Raw genomic sequence first — 15,899 nt, 5'->3', positions numbered from 1 at the left:
AGGGGCCACTCGATCTGTTTTACCAGGAAAAGGCCTGACCTTTACCCCAGAGTGCAGTAAACACCAGAATGGTGGTGAATAGTATGGGAGGGTCGTGTATGCTTGTAACTTTACACCGGGTGCATTTGGAATGCGACCTAGTTTTGGGACTGGTGACTGTAGGGATTGTCCCTAGTTTGCCTGTGGACGGGATTGACCTGGCGGGGATGAAGGTGGTAGCTTCCCTGGTAGTGAAGGAGAGACTGCAGCAGGTCAGAGAGACAAGGCAGTGGCAGGAGACGGTCCCCTGCAATTTCCCTGAATGTATAGTGAATCAAGCCATGATCAAACCAGCTCCCCCAGAGGAGACTGAATTGGCACTGCAGGCAGATGACCAGGAGGTCTGTCTGTCTGGAGACTTTCTTTGGTAAGTTAGAAGACCCAGGGAATTAATTCCCTAGCTGAGGCTCAGCGAGCTGACCCAGTATTGAGAGAGTTAGCACAGGCTGCCCAGTCTGAAATTGAAGCAGAAGGAGTCCCTGTTTGCTAATATTTAAAGATGAGGAAGTGGAGTTCTCCTTGCAGACCTGAGAGCAAGGAGTGGACACTGGTTCACCAGTTAGTGGTGCCGTAGAGGTACTAAGAATGGCCCATGAGACTACAGTGTCTGTACATGTAGGTATACGAGAAACCAAAGCCCACATAAGGCAGCAGTTTGACTGGCCAAAACTCCACAAAGATGTGGTGGAGTACTGCAGGAGTTGCCACATGTATCAGGTTGATGGGAAACCCCAACCTACAGTGAAATCTGCAGCCCTAAGTCCTGTACCGGTGTTTGGAGGACCTTCCAGCAGAGGGTTGGTGTATTGTAAGGAACCCCTACCGAGAACAAAAGGAGACAGGCAAGCACAAGGCTGGCAAAAGGTTAGACAGGAAAGGGGAAAAAGGGACCAAGAGGACAGGTTAAAGGAAGTCCGGGAGGAATCTCAAATGGAAACCCCTACTGTCCGGTCAGCCAACCCTGAAATATTTGAAAAATTAGACCACACATCCTCCTATATAAATGCAGACACTAGAAGCACCCCACCTAACAGCATTTACAGGAACCTGCAGAGACAAAGAAAGTCCTCAAGAGGGCAGAGAAACCATGAGGGTGATGCCTCACCTAGTCAAAGTGCCACAGGGGAGTGCAGCAGAATCTGGACAAATACATGCCAGCAGCAGTGTCCCAGAGGACAAAGGGAAGATTAGCAAGGAATCAGCCCCCAGAGTCAGGAGAAAAGGGAGCCAACCATCCGGTAAGATGAAAAGCCCTTGCATGACTCATCAAAGCACTGAGAGTCCAGAGTAGAACTGCCCACTGACAACACCCATGAGCAGAACTCCCACTTAGGGCTAACTGAATCTAACCCTCCCCCTGCAGGCTTCAACAAGAACAAAGAAACCCAAGGCAGTCATGGAAATGTGCAAACTGAAAACCTTAACCAAAAACCACATATTTATTGGGATGCCAAAAAGGCCATTTAGAGCAGCACTGGCACCAAGAAAAGACAGGTCGTAACAACTGTTAGGATTTCTGAATGAAAGAGATGCATGTGTGTTTTCCTGTACTTATCTTCTCCCTAGTCCCTTTTAATGAAATGCTCTTTTAAAAAAAATCGCCTTTCATTCCGTTGGGTGTGGAGGTGTCATGAAGACCCCCACCTGCCAAGAATGAGGCATATTAATTTTGTCATATGAACATTAATTTTAAACTGTTGCTGGAGTGAAGAAATGACTTGTTTAAAAAGAGATCACCAGACACTTGGCTGGAAGATATTTGCATACTAAGAGACAGTGCTTGGAGAGACAAAAGAATTGCTCACTGATTCAGTTAACAGAGATTGGGCTTGGCAATGGTTATCCACACCTTGTCGGGGTAAGAGACAGCACTGTACCCCCCTCACCGAGAGCTTTGGAATCTACAAACGCAGGAGTGGTTAGGCCAGCTTGTCACATGACTAACTGGCTGGTCCAGGCTTTTTGAACTAGACACAGGACAGTTTGAACTCAGACTGCAGATTGCAACTGAAGCTGGAACAAGAGAGCCTCTCTCTTTGGGAAGGGGGTCCTGCTGAGAGCCACCCCCCTGCCTTGCTGCCGACTCCGCTACATCCCCCTCCCCAATGACCCCCACCCCATGAAACTCCACCCGCCATCACTTACCTCTGGCCTGGGTCACTGTGCAATCCTGGCCCTCCTTTGGGTGCCGTTCAGGCAGCAGCCACCGCCTCCCCAGCGGCACTGCTGAGCAAAAGAACTGCCAGCCTCTGATTGGCCAGCAGCTGTCAGCAGATAGGTCTTGCTTCCCCAGAGTCCTGATCCTGGGAAAGACTAGCTGGTGGCCTCTCAAGTGCCTGATTGGCTCGTCATTCTGCAGGCCTTCCCCAAAGGAGGCAACATGGGTCTCTCGCTAGCTCTTCAGCTGGCGGTTAAGACCTCCATTTCCTCCATAAACTCCCCCCCCACCCATGTCTCTGCAATGGCAATTAGATCTAAATCATTTATTTCTACTGGTGCCACTAGTTCATCTACCTTATTGCAGATGCCTTGTGCATTCAGATAAAGAACCTTAAATTTAATTTTTTTACTGCTATTTCCAGCATGGACCTTACTTGCTGATACACAATTATTGTCAAACTATTTGTCCCTTTCTGTTTCACTCTGCTTGTCTCTACCAATGTTGTTAGACTGTTCTATTGTCTTAAATCTTCTCTTTGGATTTCTAAATCTCCCTTCACCCAAATACTACCCCCACCCACTACCCTACCGCCACCCCCATTAGCTTAAAGCCTATTCACAGCCCTACTGATATGAATCGCCAGGACACTGGTCCCAGCCTGGTTTAAGTGTAGCCCATCCCAATGGAACAGGTCCCTCTTTCCTGAGTACTAGTGCCAGTGCCCCATGAATCGAAACCCCTTCTTCCCACACCACCATGTTTAATTCTCTAATCTGCTTGACCCTATGACAATTGCCATGTGGCTCAGGTAGCAATCCAGAGATGATTACCTATGATGTTCTGCGTTTTAACTTGGACCCCAACTCCTCAAACTCTCTCTGCAGAACATCATTCCTGGTTCTACCTATGTTGTTGTTTCTTACATGGACCATGACAACTGGATCCTCCCCCCACTCCAAGTTCAGCTCCAGCTGCAAGATGTCCTTAATCCCCTGGCACTGGGCAGGCAACACAATCTTTGGAGCTCCCAGTCGTGGCTGCAGAGAACAGTATCTATCCCCCTGACTATAATGTCGTGTGACATTGATCACAAGTCGTGGGAGTCAGTTGCCAGCATTCGCCAGAGCTGGCGGGCAGCCATAAAGACAGGGCTAAATTGTGGCGAGTCGAAGAGACTTAGTAGTTGGCAGGAAAAAAGACAGAGGCGCAAGGGGAGAGCCAACTGTGCAACAGCCCCAACAAACAAATTTCTCTGCAGCACCTGTGGAAGAGCCGGTCACTCCAGAATTGGCCTTTATAGCCACTCCAGGCGCTGCTTCACAAACCACTGACCACCTCCAGGCGCGTATCCATTGTCTCTCGAGATAAGGAGGCCCAAAAGAATACTGTCCCCTATCACTGCTATGTTTATTTTCGTTGCCCCCACTTGAACGGCATGCTGCACCATGGTGCCTTGTCAGTTTGCTCATCCACCCTGCAGTCCTTGTTCGTATCTGCACAGGTAGCAAGCATCTCATACCTATTGGTCAAAGTCAAGGGCTGAGGCTCCTTCATCACAACATGCTGGATCTCCAGACCTGCCTGACTCGCTGACACATGCTCCTGTCCCTGACCATTGACCAACTCTAAAGTTCTACTTAACCTAAGGGGTGGACTGCCTCCTGGTATAAAGTATCCCCGTGCTCTCCTCCACCCTGATGCTCCACAGTGTCTGAAACTCAGACTGCAGCTCAGCAACTCGGAATCGAAGTTGCTTCAGCTGCAGACACTTACCACAGATACGGTTGTCTGGGACTGCAATGCATTCCACAGATTCTTACATGTTGCAGTCACGGCACATCACTATCCCTGCCCTGTTTGTTTAACCTTATTTGTTTAACCTTATCTATTTAATTAGTCAATTCGTTATGAATTTACTCATCTAAAGTATTAACAAATTAGTGTCCCTAGCTTGCAGACAAAAGAACATTTACCAGTTACTGGCGGTTGAACAAAAAGGTACAAAAAGCAGCACCACTTTCCCCCTTGGCACCAAATTCCCAATATGGCACTCAGCCCTCAAAGCACTCTGTCATTGGCTTTCTCTGTGCTAGCTTAGTCTGTCACCTGCACAAACAAAGCAGACCTGGCAGGACATATCAGCGATTGTGAGTAGCAGAAGCAGCATCTGTAGACCCTGGACCCAGTGCTGGAAATGCTTCAATGGCCTCTTACACTCTGGCAAGGTGACAAGCCTCTGGGTGTTCCCCCTCCAGCAGACATACCAGTTGAGGGATCCCAGGACACATGCTGTCCCTGAACATGCAGTAGTGTGTGCCTGGGCTTTTAATGACCTTTCAGAATAGCTCAGAGCCATAGTGCTGCTGAGAACCAGCTACCACTGAGACATGCAGCTGCTAATGAAGAGGAACAGATGACATTGGCCATACAGGACAGCGGTGCCTTATCTCGCTCTCTTTTGTGCGTGCAGGAGAAACGGGCGTACAATGCGAGGGAGATGGAACAAACAGGAGGAAGTGTTCCCTACTTTCATGTGACAACACCCATGGATGATTGAGCAATGGAAATAGCCAGGATTGCTGACCAGTAGGAAGTTGGCCTGGGAATATGGGCACCTGTGGTGGAGATGGTGATTACAGAGGTGAACGCGTTCGTTGAGGGAATGCATTGTATTCCACTCCGTCCGACAGCATACCATACAATGAGTTGCACTGGAAAGCTTCAGCACTGCAGAGGCTTCTGCTCTCCAATGCTGGCTCTCATGATCTTTTCTTGTGCCTCCACAGGTGCAGACGTCCGTCCATGGAGACCCACTCCCTCCCAAGCAGCGGCCCAAGAGCAGCAGCAGAAAGCAGCAGAAGAGGCGCCAGCACACTTTACAAACGCATTGTTCACCAGCACAGATACTCTCACCTCGGTGGGTCCTCATGTGCAATCAAACAGTGTGTCAGTGGATGAGGAACACAGCATTATTGGGCAGAAGGAACTGGGGTCAGTTCCCCTCAGAATGCTGCTGGGCACAGATGTAGGGCCTGAGGAGTCATAGGAAAGGAGGATCTACCTGTAACAGCAGCAGGAGATGTGCTCCCACATGTTAGAGGCAGTGTGGGGTCATGGCAGAGAATGAAGAAGTCCATTCAGTGCATGTGCACCACCATGGCTAAGGGCTGTGAGCGCATTGTGATGGAATACATGGTTGCAAAGCTTTTTTTTTAGACTCCAACCGAAAGGGAAACCAGAGCTGAAACAGAAACTGATACCAATATTGAAACAGAAGCTGGTAAAACAACTTCAGGTCTCTGGGGAAACTGACACTGATTAGGACCAGATAAAAAGAGACAGAGTCCTCTCCAGATCAGGCAGACCAGGCAGGAGTGGAGCACTGGCAAGCAAAAAAAAAAAAATGAAGACTGAATTCAGGAACTGTTTCTGTTACTTAAAGTAGCTGAATAGCAAGAACCAGCCATAGAGTGCACAGGTTGTTACTGAAGGACTAAGATAAAGGGAAGACTGGTAAGTCCATGTCATCACGACTATCACGAGCAGAGCTGAGGAGGTTCTGGAGAAGTGTGCCTTGTGGTGAAGACTGCACCTGTGGAGTACGGATTGAGAGGGAATTGCTATTGGATGAACAGTGGCTAGGTCCTTGAAGAAAGGAGCTGAAAATCTACCTGAGGAACTTCAGAGTTGTGAAGAACTGTGTGACTGTAATTGTTGCCATATATGCTGGGTAGACTGCCCAGTGAAACTGTGGGACCCATCTCCGTTGTATAGTTAATAGTTAAGGTGTAATTTGTAATATTTATAGACCGGGATCAGTTCATTACATCATGTTTAATTTATGTTGTTTTTGGTTTGAGTGCTAAAATAAAATTTATAAAAGTGAAATCTTGTCCGTTTGATTTGGTTTCCTAAATTGGGGTCAATTGGTGGATTCAATTCTTTTTGTTTTTTGGTGGTCTCCACGGGGATCATAACAGCATGAGCTCCTCCATTGAGAGAGTGGTCAACCTCATGGAGAGCCATATGCATCATTCTCAGTGCGTGCAGGAGCAGTGCACTGGCATGCACAGGATGCATGATATCATGTGTAGCATGGAGCAGTCAGTGGCACTGATGGCGCAGGTATGCTTGGAGTGGATGCCATTTTCACCCCAGCTGGTGCCCCCTCCAGGCATGCGGTTCGCCCACCAAGGGCTGAGGATGTCACGGAGGCGTATAAGGGTGCCACACCTCATGGGGCGCCTTCATCATTGTGCACAGCCTCTGGAGAGCCCCCATGGGCATCTCCACAACGAGGACGATCGCCATATGCATCTCAGCCCAGAGACAAGTAAGCAGGTTGCCTCGCCATCCTCTGAAGTGACAAGGGGAGAACCATGTAGAAGTTGCCAAGCACGGAGGCCACCGCGTAGCATGGAGCACTCAGTGGGTCACTGGGGTATCTTCTTACTGTCTCTGAGCACAATGTCCATTTCTTAGCACTTTATAAATAATAACACTTTAAGCCACATATCTAAGACTCCTTTTATTGTTGACATGACAAGGAAAGTGGTATGATGTGATGAAGGAAATCAAGGGTTCCTCCACAGTGAATGCAAAGCCTCTGGTCAGATGTGGATCCTTCATTGGAGGTAAGTGATTAAATGTATCAGGCTGTGTCTTGTATGCATGTGTTAGCACAGGTGTCTCAGACTGGCATTCATTGCATGCCCTTCAATCGGGGTCAGAGGGGCTCAGTTGAAACGTTCCTGAATCAGATGATCCCTGACATTCATGGCATCCTGATGAAATCTTAACGCCCCACGCCATTCCCGGTTACCTCCCTGTGCAGCCAGAGCACCTCGGTATTCTGCATCCTACCTCTCAGCCTCCACTTCCTCCTCCTCTCTTACCTCCTACACCTCATTTTCCTCCGATGAGCTATGTGGTTCCAGAACATCACCGACCTCAAGGTTCACACCTCTCTGGAGGATCATGGTATGGACGACACAGCAGACCACCACAATGACCTAAATCCTTGCAAGAGGGTATTGGAAGGCACCATTTGAATGGTCCAGGCACTGGAACTACATCTTCAGAAGCCCAATGGCCTGTTCAATGGTGGTCCTATTGAGCAGGTCATTTTAGTTGTATCGTCTTTGTGCCTTTGTCTGGGGCTTTCGTAGAGGCGTGACTAGCCATCTCTTCAAGGGATGTCCCCTCAGATCCATCCACGCACTTTGGGGGTTGGAGTGAAGATCTGCGGCAGCCAGGACTGGTGCAGGATGAAGGAGTCATGGCAGCTGCCAGGAAAGCGAGCGCAAACGTGCAAGAAGCTCTCGTGTCACGGACAAGCTGAACATTGAGGGAGTGGAAGCCCTTCCTGTTTATGAATCTGACTGGTTTGTCACTGGGTGGCTTGAAGGCCACATGGGTGCAATCGATGATGCCTGCACCTGGCAGAATCCAGTGAGGGCGGCAAAACCCAAAGACTCTGTCGCTGCGAGGTCTCATCTGTGTTGAAGTGAATGTACTGTCCAGTTCTGGCATATAGGTCATCAGTGACCTGTGAGATGCAGTGGTGTGCAGTCATTTGTGAGGCACCACCAAGGTTCACAGCTGATCCTTGGAAGGAGCCAGAGGCAAAGAAGCACAAGGCCACAGTGACTTTGACAGCTACTGGCAGGACATGGTGACCAGTACTGCAAGGTACAAGGTCTTTGGTGATGAGGGCATGGATGTCTGTGACCATTTGCCTAGAGATTCACAGTTTTCTGTGGCACTGGGTCTTGGTCATCTCCAGGTAGCATTTTCGCTGGTAGATCCAATGCGGAGGGTATGGCCTCTGTGACCTTTCTGCTCCTTGTTCCTCTCTACTGCCCTCCTGATGCCCAATACTGTGCCCTTCCCCTGGAGCATGTTGTTCCTTATCGCCACTGGGGCCAGAATCTGTGAGTTGTGCCCTTATAGCCAGCTGCTGCCTTCTTTGTGGTCAACTGGTTGTCCAATTGTTTCTGGCAGTCTTGTCCCCTGCTCTTCTGTCCCCATGATACCAGGAGGGTGACAACTCCCTACACTGCCAGAGCGCGTTTTGTCCATTCTGCCCGGCATCCACTCAGTGCCAAAGGAACCTGTCTACCAATGTCTGAGTCCCCCTCTGCACTGTTGAAACTTGTATGGCTCCAGGGTAATTCGCTGGGGTGACATGACTGGCTCCCCAGTCTGAACCAGTCTCCTTACACCTGCTCTTCCCCAAAAATCGCTTGTTGCCCATGCACTCCCATGAAACTCTCAGCAGCTTCCGCCGCAACCACCCCTCCGCTCCACCCCCAAACATTAATGAGCTCTTAATGAGCCCTCCAAGCACTTTAACTGACCTTAATGGGGGATGCGGTGGGATCGTGATCCCGCTCTCCAGCCCACCCTGGTGAATATAGCTGGTGCCAGGAACAACGCCAGGAATCTGGCAAGCCGGACAGCACTGGTATTTTTGGGCCCTGTCCGGCTCCGATCCCAACCTTGGCCAGCCCAAAAATTCAGCCCATCATGCCACATTATTATGGAGAGAATTAAAGTAGTCTACTGTGGGAGAAGCGGGAATGATCGTCAATAAGTAAGACCAGGACAATGAAATACAGAATTTATTTTCTACCTTCCAACAATCAGTCAGAAATGACAGCAAATAGAGGGCAGGTATTTGCCATTATGGATCCTGAAAATCAGACATGTTTGTGGGAAATGTGGGATACACCATACTGTTGCTTCCAAAATTTAAAAAAATGGATATACGCAGTTGGGATAATTTTCTCAGTGCATGCTAGCAGCTGGGAATCTTGCCCACAACTAGACTAGATCAAAAATTGCAGGAAAGTTTTCAGAATGTCCTGGCAGCTATTGAGGCTCCTTACTACCAATTGATATTTGGTAGCTTAGCCCCGATATACTTTTCACTACCTAGGTTTATCAGTAAAACACACCTTTCTGGTTGATTTTTCCATTCTGACCCTAAAGTTGGGAGACCTCAAAAGCTGGAAAAAAATCAACTAACAGAATAAAATCGACAAGTATATAATATAGAATCAAAGAATGGTTACAGCACAGATGTTGGCCATTCAGCCGTCAGGTCCGTGCCAGCTCTCTGCAAGAGCAACTCATTAGCCCTGCACATTTTTTCTATTCAGATAATTATCCAATTCCCTTTTGAAAGCCATGATTGAATTTGCCTCCATCACATTTTCAAGTAGCACATTCTCGATCCTAGTCACTTGCTGCATGAGAAACAATTTCTCTCACGTCTCCATATACTATTCTTCTTCTTCTTTCTCCTTTTTTTTATACTATTATGCTAACTTATACTACCACCATAAGTGCACCATGCAAGTGAGTATATAACCTATCCCAATTTTATATCAGCTATCTATCTGAAATATAGAAAATAAGAAAATAGTAGCAGGAGTAGGCTCGGCCCTTCGGGCCTGCTCCGCCATTCAAAAAAGATCATGGCTGATCATCAATTCAGTACTTGTTCCCGCTTTCCCCCCATATCCATTGATCCCTTTGGCATTAAGAAATATATCTGTCCCCTTCTTGAATATATTTAATGACTTGTGCTCCACCATCTTCTGTGGTAGAGAATTCCAGAGGTTCACCACTCTGAGTGAAGAAATTTCTCCTCATCTCAGTTCTAAATGGCATACCCTGTATCCTGAGACTGCAACCCCTGGTTCTGGACTCTCCAGCTATTGGGACCATCCTCCCTGCATCTAGCCTGTCTAGTCCTGTTAGAATTTTATAGGTTTCTATGAAATACCCTCTCATTCTTTTAAATCTAGTGAATATAGGCCTAGTCGGCCCAATCTCTCCTCATACATCAATCCTGCCATTCCAGGAATTAGCCGAGTAAATCTTCTTTGCACGCCCTCCATGGCAAGAACATCCTTCCTCAGATAAGGAGACCAAAATTGCACACAATACTCCAGATGTGGTCTCACCAAGGCCCTGTATAACGGCAGTAAGACATCCTTGCTCCTGTACTCAAATCCTCTTGCAATGAAGACAAATATGCCATTCGCCTTCCTAACTGCTTGCTGCACTTGAATGCTTGCTCTTAGTGACTGGTGTACAAGGACATCCAGGTCTCGTTGCATCTCCCCCTTTCCCAATCTATCGCTATTCAGATAATAATCTGCTTTTCAGTTTTTACAACCAAAGTGGATAACCTCACATTTATCCATGTTATACTGCATCCGCCATGCATTTGCCCACTCACCCAACTTGTCCAAATCACATTGGAGCCTCTTTGCATCCTCCTCACAGCTCACATTCCCCCCCAGCTTTGTGTCATCTGCAAACTTGAAAATGTTACATTTAGTTCTCTCACCCAAGTCATTAATATAGAGTGACTAGCTGGGGCCCAAACACTGATCCATGCAATACCCCACTAGTCACTGCCTACCACCCGGAAACAGACCCGTTTATTCCTACTCTCTGTTTCCTGTCTGTCAACCAATTCTCAATCCATGCCAGTATATTACCCCCAATCCCATGTGATTAATTTTGCACACTAACCTCTTATATGGGACCTTATCAAAAGCCTTCTGAAAATCCAAATACACCACATCCACTGGTTCTCCCTTACTATTCCACTCGTTACATCCTCAAAAATCTCCAGTCGATTTGTTAAGCAGGATTTCCCTTTTGTAAACCCAATCCCGTTTATGCTTTCCAGGTGATTTGCTATCACATACTTTATAATAGACTCTGGCATTTTCCTTACTGCTATGTAAGGCTAACTGGTCTGTAATTCCCTGTTTTTTCTCTCCCTCCTTTTTTAAATAGTGGGGTTACATTTGCCATCCTCCAATCTGCAGGAACTGCTCCAGAGTCTATAGCATTTTGGAAGATGACCAGCAATGCATCCACTATTTCCAGGGCAACTTCCTTTAGTACTCTGGGATGTAGATTATCAGGCCTTGGGGATTTGTCAGCCTTTAATCCCATTAATTTCCCTAGCACTATTTTTTAACTAATACTAATTTCCTTTAGTTCCTCCCTCTCATTAGACCCTTGGTTCCTTAACATTTCTGGGAGGTTATTTGTGTCCTCCCTTGTGAACCAAAGTATGTGTTTAATTGTTCTGCCATTTCTTTGTTCCCCATTATCATTTCCCCCATTTCTGACTGTAAGGGACCTACATTTGTCTTCACTAATCTTTTTCTCTTCACATATCTATAGAAGCTTTTACAGTCAGTTTTTATGTTCCCTGCAAGTTTACTCTCATATTCTTTGTCCTCCTTTGCAGAATTCTAAACTGCTCCCAATTCTCAGACTTGCTGCTTTTTCTGGCAATGTTATATGCCTCCTCTTTGGATCTAATACTATCCCTAATTTCTTTTGTAAGCCACAGTTGAGCTACATTTCCGGTTTTATTTTTGCACCAGACAGGAATGAAGAATTGTTGTAATTCATGCACACGTTCTTTAAATATTATCCATTGCCTATCCACCGTCAACCCTTTTAGTAAAGTTCCCCAATCTACCATAGCCAACCCGCGCCTCCTACCTTCATAGTTTCCTTTATTTAGATTCAGGACCCTAGTTTTGGATTCAACTACTTCACTCTCCATCTTAATGAAGAATTCTATCATGTTATGGTCACTCCTCCCCAAGGGACCCCACACAAGATTGCTAATTAATCCTTTCTCATTGCACAATACCCAGTCTAGGATAGCCTGTTCTCACGGGCTCCTCAACGTATTGCTCTAAAAAACCGTCGCGTACATACTCCAGGAAATGCTCCTCCATAGTATTATCGCCAATTTGGTTTGACCAATCTATATGTAGATTAAAGTCACCCATGATTACAGTTGTACCCTTATTGCATGTGACTCTAATTTCCTGTTTAATGCCATCCTTTGCATCTCCACTACTGTTTGGGGGCCTATAGACAACCTCCACCAACATTTTCTGCCCCTTGGTGTTTCTTAGCTCCACCCATACAGATTTCACATCACGATTTTCCGAGCCAATATCCTTCCTCACTATTGCATTGATTTCCTCCTTTACTAACAAAGCTACCTCACCTCCTGTCCCTTTCTGCCTGTCCTTCCTAAATATTGAATACCCCTGGATGTTCAATTCCCATCCTTGGTCACCCTGCAGCCCTGTCTCCGTAATCGCTACTATATCGTAACCGTTTATATCTATTTGTGCTGTTAATCCATCTACCTTATTGCGAATGCTCCGTGCTTTAAGACACAATGCCTTTAGACTTGACTTTTTAACATTGTTAGTCATCTTAGCTTTATTTTGCACTTTGGCCCCATTTGTTTCTTGCCCTTGTTTTCTCTGCCTTCCACTTTTGCTTCTTACCTTTCTGTCTTTCATTTCTATCCTTGTTTCCTGTTCCCCTGTCTCCCTGCTCAGATTCCCATCCCCCTGTCATTCTAGTTTCAATCCTCCCCGACAGCACTAGCAAACACCATCCCCCCCGAGGAAATTGGTCCTGGTTCTGCCCAGATGCAACCCGTCCAGCTTGTACTGGTCTCACCTTCCCCAGAACTGGTCCCAATGTCCCAGGAATCTGAATCCCTCCCCCCTACACCATTTCTCCAGCCACGTATTCATCTGATATATCCCGCTATTTCTGCTCTCGCTAGCACATGGCACTGGTAGTAATCCTGAGATTACTACCTTTTAGGTCCTACTTTTTAACTTACGTCCTAACTCCCTATCTTCAGCTTGTAGGACCTCATCCCTTTTCTTTTAACCTATGTCGTTGGCACCGATACGTACCACGACAACTGGCTGCTCGCCCTCCTCTCTCAGAATGCCCTGCAGCCACTCAGAGACATCCTTGACCCTAGCACCAGGGAGGCAACATACCATTCTGGAGTCTCTTTTGCAGCCGCAGAAACACCTGTCTGTTCCCCTTACGATTGAATTCCCGATCACTATAGCTTTGCCACTCTTCTTCCGCCCCTCCTATGCAGCAGAGCCACCCATGGTGCCATGAACTTGGCTCTTGCTGCTTTCCCCTGAGCCATCTTCCCCAACAATTTCCAAAGTGGTATATCTGTTAGAGAGGGGGATGACTACAGGGGACTCCTGCACTACCTGACTTCCTCTACTCTGCCTGGTGGTCAGCCATTCCCTTTCTGCTATTGCAGCATTTGCCTGCGGTGTGACCACCTCGCTAAACATACTATCCACGACGATTTCCCACATAGCACAAGAGGAGCCTATCATGGGTGCGAGATCTCCTGCCACGTCTTATCTTTAGATTACACTTTCTAATTCTCTTTTATTCCATCTCTTTCTTTCCTCCCATATTCTCTCAATCACTCTATTTTTGTATCGTTTCCTCTTTTCCTGCATCATATTCTCTCTCCCCCCCATTATATTTCTCCCCTCATTTTGTTTTGATCTCACATTTCTTCATATCCTGTCTCACTCTCATTCATACTTTCATATTTCCTTTCATTGTTCTCTATCTTTTTATTTCATTCCCATTCTTTACCAATCTTTCTTATTTTATCTCCCCTTTTTTCTGACTGTCTACCTCTATCTCTTTTTGTCCCTTCTCTCCTTTGTTTTAATTCCCCTTGTTTTTTTCATTGCCTCTCATCACCTCTTCTCCATTCTTGCTCCTCCCTTGTCTAATTCCATTTTTCTCCACTCTCCTTCCCTCTACTTACATTGATTCCCTCTCTCTCACACAGACTGCGTTTCATAAACCAGACTGAGGCAGACAGGCAGTTTTGCTGGATTCCAACACATAATAGTCTTTATTTATGACATCAGGCTGGTCACTTTAAATTGTATCACAGCAGGTTTAGTTTCACTGGGCTGTAGACAGAATCCATATTCTTTACGGGTAACTGAATGTTGTCATTGTGGAGAAGCTATTCATAGATAAATTGCATTTTTCAAATCCAAATATATTTTAAATGCATTGCATGTAAAAAGCACTTCAACACAGATTGCTTGCTTTGTCCTGAAAACAATTAATTTAAGGTAAAGTGCTGATAATGCAGGCTGTTGGATTAGTCTAGAATCTATTGAGTGGCTCAGGCCAGGTGCCAAGATATAAAGCAACAGTCTCAATACCTGTGAGACATGGAACAGAATTTTCAGGTCCTGCTAGGGGTGGGAACCTAGGCGGGTGGGGGATGAAAATACTGGTGCCAGCTGGCATGCTGGTGTCCCGACGCCACACCTGGTGCCAGTGAGTTTCATCAGGGCAGGGATAGGATGACCCGTGATTCCACCGATCCATTAAGAAGGCCAATTAACATTATTAAAGAGCTTATTGAGAGCTTGTTAAGGGGCATGTTGTGATTTTGATGGGGCCACATGGGCTGCACCCACTTTCTGGGGCGGACCAGGTGAATGGAAAGGGACATACGGGGGGGTGGGGGGGCAGCAAGTAATGGCTACCCCAGGGAATTAGGTGGGTCCCATGAAATGCTGAAGGGCACAAAGGGGGACTCAGTCATTGGCACACAGATGCCATCAGGTCAGCGGAGGTTGCAGGGAGAGTGGGCAGTAAGCGCTCAGGCAGTGCAGAGGGTCATTACCCTGCTGCCATTCTGAGATCGTAAGAGAAGGGTCAAGGCTGCGAAACATAATTGGGAGACTACATGTGCACATGGAAGGCAGCAGCTGGCAAGACTCTCCAATTTTGGGTCCAGTAGTCATAGAGTCATAGAGATACAGCACTGAAACAGGCCCTTTGGCCCACCGAGTCTGTGCCGACCGTCAATCACCCATTTATACTAATCCTACATTAATCCCATATCCCCACCTTCCCTCAATTCTCCTACCACCTACCTACACTAGGGGCAATTTACAATGGCCAATTTACCTATCAACCTGCAAGTCTTTGGCAGTGGGAGGAAACCGGAGCACTTTGCAGAAACCCACGCGGTCACAAGGAGAACTTGCAAACTCTGCACAGGCAGTACCCAGAACTGAACCCGGGTCACTGGAGCTGTGAGGCTGCGGTGCTAACCACTGCGCCACTTTGCCCCATTGTGATGAGGAGCAACAGGAAGGGCAGTGCCCAGGCATCAGGAGGGCAGAGAAAAAGGACGAGGGGCAGGAAGGCAATGGAGGCCATAACCTCAGCTTAAAGATGGAGCTACCTTGAGATGTCTGAAAACCATTGCTGCAGGAGACTGCGACTCTCCAGGCAAATGGTCACAGACATCTATGCCCTCGTTGCCGAAGACCTCGCACCTCGCAGCACTGGTCACCATTTTGTGCCAGTAGCCGTCAAAGTCACTGTGGCCTTGAACTGCTTCGCTTCTGACGCCTTCCAAGGATCAGCTGTGGACCTTGGTGGCATCTCTCAAACGGTTGCACCACTGCATCTCGCGGGTCACTTATATCCTATTTGAGAGCTGGACAGTACATTCAATTCCAGATAGATGCGTCCTTGCAGGTACAGAGGGCAGTGGGTTTTGCCTCCATTGTTGGATTCTGCCAGGTGCAGGGCATCATCGATTGTGCCCATGTGGCCATTAAGGCACCCAGTGACCAGCCAGTCAGATTCATGAACAGGAAGGCCTTTCACTCCCTCAATGTTCAGCTGGTCTGTAACCACAACAAGAGCTTCCTCCATGTGTGCACTCACTTTCATGGCAGCTGCCATGACTCTTTCATCCTCTGCCAGTCTAGGCTGCTGCAGATCTTCACTCCTTCCCCCAACCTCCACA

Source organism: Heterodontus francisci, chromosome 6 (assembly GCF_036365525.1).
Source record: "Heterodontus francisci isolate sHetFra1 chromosome 6, sHetFra1.hap1, whole genome shotgun sequence".
Lineage (NCBI taxonomy): Eukaryota > Metazoa > Chordata > Chondrichthyes > Heterodontiformes > Heterodontidae > Heterodontus > Heterodontus francisci.
The sequence above is the reverse complement of the archived record's forward strand: the minus strand, read 5'-3'. Positions refer to the sequence as shown.